Source organism: Alligator mississippiensis, chromosome 1 (genome assembly GCF_030867095.1).
Source record: "Alligator mississippiensis isolate rAllMis1 chromosome 1, rAllMis1, whole genome shotgun sequence".
Classification (NCBI taxonomy): Eukaryota; Metazoa; Chordata; order Crocodylia; family Alligatoridae; genus Alligator; species Alligator mississippiensis.
In genome coordinates, this window is record NC_081824.1 from 130,087,838 (window position 1) to 130,093,837 (window position 6,000).

Consider the following 6,000-nt stretch of genomic DNA (forward strand, 5'->3'; position numbering starts at 1 on the left):
CTGTATTTCCTGAATCAAAGATAAATGTCTGTTCACTTCTGTTTCAATTTAATCTGTGCAATTTAGACTAACCTGCAAAGACTGAATTGATTTAGCCTCAGGCTTTTTGACTGTCTGTACATAGCCATAGTTGGTCTAGGAGTAGTTGTTATTGTTTGTTTTTTTTAATGTTCTATATGTGTAATGGTTTTTTAAAATGTTTCTATATTCTATACCAAGGAATTAATACACTATTCACTTAATGACTGAAAAACATTTGCATACATCTTCCTTAGGCATTGCGTATGAACACAGCTGTTAATTATTGCTGAACAAAAGTTCTGAGGAGTTAGTCATTGATTCAATAAATGATGAAGCTAGACAATGTTTTGGGTCCACTTAGCAGCTGTGAAACTTGTAACATCATTATTTTTTCATCATACTTTCATAAATATGAAGCAGAATGGTGATGGCATTTCATCACTGAGTTGAACTGGATGTGCAGGCAAGCAATCTTGACCAATGCCACAGAGTAAGCATGCCTATCACTTATTGTCCTCTGACTAAAACAAAACAAAATGGATTTGGAGGATCTCAATGGCCTTAAATGTTGGACTCCAGCACCTAAGGTAGCCCAGGTCCTTTGTGAATTTGCTTGTTCAGATAAGACCGGAAGGCAGCGTGTAGGATTGGCTGACGTGAGGCACTGCTCATTTGCTTGCCCTTAGAGACATTTGACTAGATGGCTTGCATCTCGCTGAGAACAGGAAGTCTGCCTTGTCCCTGAGAAGCAGCAGTTTTTTATCATTCAGCTTTGAAATAAAAGGAGCTGGAGCACACATGTGGAATGTCTCTGGCCAGAGAGGTAGGGGGGTCAGTTTATGAAAATATTCTCATCGCAAGATCCAAGTATGGCCATGTTTCTAATGAACATTTACCAACCCCTCCCCACCATACAACAGTTTTTTAGTGTTTTGTAAGCAGCTGTTTGTTTGCAAACATAGTACCAAGAGCCAGTATTTAGACATCATTTGCATCCAATTAGATAAATCAGCTGTGTGGAATTACAAGCATGTGACATGCATTTCATAACTGTAAGGAGCGCATGGGGGGAGAGAAAGGGACAGAAAAAATCCCTCAGCCTACTACGGATTGTGTGCTTGGCATTTCAAGTCATTATTGATCTTGGGTGCTCCCTTGTTATTCAGAAAATGTCTGTACTTAAGCCCTGTTCTTACTCAGAAGTGCAAAACACCCTTCCTTGACAGTCTATTAATTTAATCTTGTAGGGATAGTTACTACTGACTAGATTAACAGGCATCAAAGGTCACACCATAGGTTATTCACTATTTAATTTCCCCTGGATTTATAAAAATCTTGAATTTGACCTTTGATTTTTTTTTTTTAAATAATTTGGTAATTCTTAGTATACTGCTTAAATTTGCAAATGTATGTGTATAACAGAGTAAAGATGGGAATGACTGCATTATATGAATGGTATAGCTGTAGGTCAATCATGCAGATCACCACCAGGGAGTGCTAATTAAACTCCTATCCCATTCTAGACTATTATATACTCTATGTATAGCATATGTTTTACAGAGATATATGTTTCCACAATAATGTGTTTGTTTTTGGTTTGGTTTGGCTTTGCTTTTATAATAACTTGGAATATTTTATTATATACTTCTGTTTGTATACCTCACTGTATAATACCTCATTCTGAAATCTCACTGGGCAGGCTTCAAAAGCAGCAGCCAGTAGAGTGTCCATTAATGAAGCTGGTGACCTTTTCTGCAAAAGTGTTAAACCATTGCCATAGAGAGCTTAAGACACATTAAAGGGTCCACTTCTGCAAACACTTAATAGAAAATATACCAGCTGGTCCCAGGCATAAAAATTCAAGAAAGGTGCTTGAAGGCAGGGGTTAAATGATTTCTCTGATAGTTTATCTGCAGGACTCGGTCTGGCATAAACTGAAACAACCTGTAAAGGTCTGGGTCATAAAAGACTTAGGCCAAGATACTCAAAGGTACATAGATGGCTAGTGTTACCATACATTTGTTTTCCTGGACATGTCCTCTTTTTTGGCTCCCTGTCCTGCGTCCAGGTGGGTTTTTTAAATAAGAACAAACGCCTGGATTTTTTGCTCTACCTCTGCTCTCCTGGTCTGGGTGCTTGGGTCTGGGAGCAGTGGGCAAGGTGATTGGCTGTCCAGGGTCACGTGCTCCCCGCACAGGCCCTGGCAAGCCAGGCGAAGAGACACTGTGCAGGTGCGCACGCAATGCAGGATGGAGATGCTTGGGGAACAGGGCTGGGGGGCAGAGGCTGCGGATCTAGCGTGGGCTGGAGGGCAGGTGACTGTGTGTCAGGAGTGAGGGGGAACTAGCAGGGCTGGGGGGGCAGGGGTTTAGGATTAAGGGGCAGAGGCAGAGCACATCACTTTCCACCCCCCACCCCCCCCCAAAATCATATGCTTCTCCCTCCCAGGTGTCCTTTTTTTGATGCTGGAAATATGGTCACTCTAAATTTGGATGCCTAATTCCCACTGATTTCAGTCTGAAGATCTGGATCTTCAATGCAACAGAAAGTAACCCCCCCTTGAAAGGTGAACTGCATACAGTAATGTCATAGAATCATCATAGAATGATAGAAGTAGGGTTGGAAGGGACCTTGTAGATCTTCAAGTCCGACCCCCTGCCCTGGACAGGAGGGAAACTGGGCTCAAATGACCCCAGCCAGGTAGACATCAAGCCTCCTCTTAAAGACCCCCAGGGTAGGAGGCAGCACCACTTCCCTTGGAAGTCGGTTCCAGATCCTAGTCGCCCTAAATGTGAAGTAGTTTTTATGGATATCTAATCTAAACCTACTCTCCAACAACTTGTGGCCGTTATTCCTTGTTATCCTGGGGGGCGCTAGGGGAAACAAGGTCTCCCCCAAACCCTTCTGGTCCCCCCTAGTGAGTTTATAGACGGACACCAGGTCCCCCCTCAGCCTTCTCTTGTGAAGGCTGAACAGGTTCAGGTCCCGTAGCCTCTCAATGTAGGGTCTGCCCTGCTGTCCCCAGATCATGTGGGTGGCCCTCCTCTGGACCCTCTCAATGTTGTCCACATCCCTCTTGAAGTGGGGTGCCCAGAACTGGACACAGTACTCCAGCTGTGGCCTGACCAGTGTCACGTAGAGGGGGAGGATCACCTCCTTGGCCCTACTTGAGATGCATCTGTGGATGCACGATAGTGTCCGGTTAGCCCTGCCGACCGTGACCTCGCATTGTCGGCCCATGTTCATCTTGGAGTCAGCGATGACTCCAAGATCCCTTTCTGCCTCCGTGCTCTCAAGAAGGGGGTTTCCCAACTTATAAGTGTGCTGCCGGTTCCCACTGCCCAAGTGCAGCACCCTGCACTTGTCAGTATTGAAACCCATCCTGTTTTTGTTAGCCCACCCCTGCAACCTATCCAGGTCTTGCTGCAGTCTTTCCCTCCGTACTAGCGTGCCCACCTCACCCCAGATTTTGGTATCATCAGCAAATTTGAACAGGTTGCTTTTCACCCTGTAATCCAAATCTCTGATAAAGAAATTGAACAGTGCGGGCCCAAGGACTGAGCCCTGGGGGACTCCTCTGTCCACTTCCCCCCAGGTTGAATATGACACCCTCTGAGTACGACCCTTCAGCCAATTTGCAATCCATCTGACCGTGTAGGCATCGATGCCACAGTCGCCTAGTTTTTAAATGAGGATGGGGTGGGAGACAGTGTCAAAGGCCTTGCTGAAGTCCAGAAAGACTACATCCACAGTGACACCTGCATCCAATGCGTTTGTGACCTGATCGTAAAAGGCAATCAGGTTGGTCTGACATGACCTGCCCCTAATGAAACCGTGCTGGTTGCCCTTGAGCATCATCCCCAGTGCCGGCCCATCACAGACGTGCTCCTTGATGATCTTCTCAAAGAGTTTCCCCCAGATTTGAGGTAAGACTGATGGGCCTGTAGTTGCCCGGGTCCTCCCTCCTCCCTTTTTTAAAGATGGGGACCACACTGGCTATTTTCCAATCATCTGGAACCTGGCCCAAGCACCACGAGTGCTCATAAAGCCGTGCCAAGGCATTTGATCTGTCATAAGGCGTGTCCTGGCATTTATTGTTTGAATGAGAATGAAGGAGGCAAGGTTTAGACTTTTACCTTGAAACAAGACTTTTGAGAGAGTGCTGAATTAATATGTAGACTCTTGGAAAAAAGGTGAATATTGCTAAAGGCCCAGAGTGGATGGAAACTTTTTTGGTTTCCTTAAAAGTGTGATCTCCACCCCAGTGAGAGATATCCCCACTGGAGTTATTGGTTGACATAGATATATGAATTCTGTAGTCGGTAGGAATTCTGTAGTCTCAAAAAATGGGGCCAACATTTACTTTCCTTACTGGTGTTATTCTAAATCCCACCTCTGTATATAGGGTCTTCATAAAGTCCTTGTGCACAACCTAAGTTACTAACGTTTAAAAGTGCACAAGGACTTTATGAAGACCCTGTATATATAACCCTATATAGGATTGCTTAGAGAGAGAGAGGTGGGATTTGGAATAACACCAATAAGGAAAGTAAATGTTGGCCCCATTTTTTTTGACACAATAGAATTCCTACTGGATTTTCTTCTCAAAAAGAATGTGTCATCCAGAGGACTACTTTGCTATGGCATCTTCTCCAGGTCCTGTAGCTTCTCATTTTCTCAGTGCTTTTTTTTTTTTTTTTAATGGCGTAGCAGCTACTGTGCTTAGACAAGAAGAGCTACCGTAAAGGACTAAATTCTATTTCACTGGACAAACTGAAGCTTCAGCTTCCATTTCCTCAGATCCTCAGTGCTAATTAAGGGTTTGTCTCTAAGGGCTCTAAACATGTCATTCATGCTGAATCCAGAGCCCAGTGGATCTGCAGGGACCTTTCAGTGCAGAATACTTCTTTTGAGTGGTTATAACCTTTCTACTTTCTGTCAGGAACATGTGGTTATTCCCAGATTGGTTATTAATTAGTTCAAAATTAATCACAGTTTCTCAGTCTCCTACTTTGGCCATTCACTATTGTTTTGACATGGAAGATGAGACTGGTTTTCAGTCAACCCAGCATAATCCAGCTAGAATGGAAAGGGGAAAAATCAAAGTGTTAAGCTATACACAGAACATTATTTGAGTAAAATGCTAAGTAAATCACTCCCAGAGGCAGTCCATGAATGCATTTCTATGAATTTGGGGTGTTCCCCAAGTATTAAGAATGATTTACTAGCTGCTAGGATAAGGGACTGAAATTCTCCAAGCAACTAATATTGGAAAATACAACTAAGTGTGAGAGAGAACATTTTAATATAAACTAGGGCTCTGATTCTTCATTGCTTGGTACCTTGTGGAGTCATTTATACATGTGTATAGTGGCTATAAAATGCTACTAAACCAGCACATCAATATTTGACAGCAACTTTACACATATTTTACACCAGTTTAAGTGACTCAGTAAGGAGCAAGGGAAAGTGAGGTCAAGGGATTTGGCAGAAAATTGGCAGCAGCAGTTTTCTGATGAGTTCTTTTATCCCTGTTTCTCTTTAAAAATGCTGATGAGAGAAAACGTCCTTTCGATGTGATGGAAAGGGCCTAAACTTTATTTTCATTGCAACTTTTACTGTGCCCTGAAAAGTATTGGAAATGTTGTTTATATCCATGACATTTGGCCTTGGAAAGGATTCAGTCCTGGTTTCTATGGCTAAGTACAGACAGTCAAAAATCCCAAGGCTGAATCACAAGTTAGTCTAAGCTGCGTAGATTGAACCAATAAGCAGGGATCCTGGTTTTCTCCGTTTAAAAATCCCAAGTTCTCCAATTAAAAAAAAAACCCAAATCCATGTTTTTCTGCAAATAAAATGAAACACCTGTATGTATGTATGTATGTATGTGTGTGTATATGTATGTATGTATGTGTGTATATAGGTTTATATATAGGTATCAGTTGAACACAGTGTTTTATTGACATATTTACAATATTA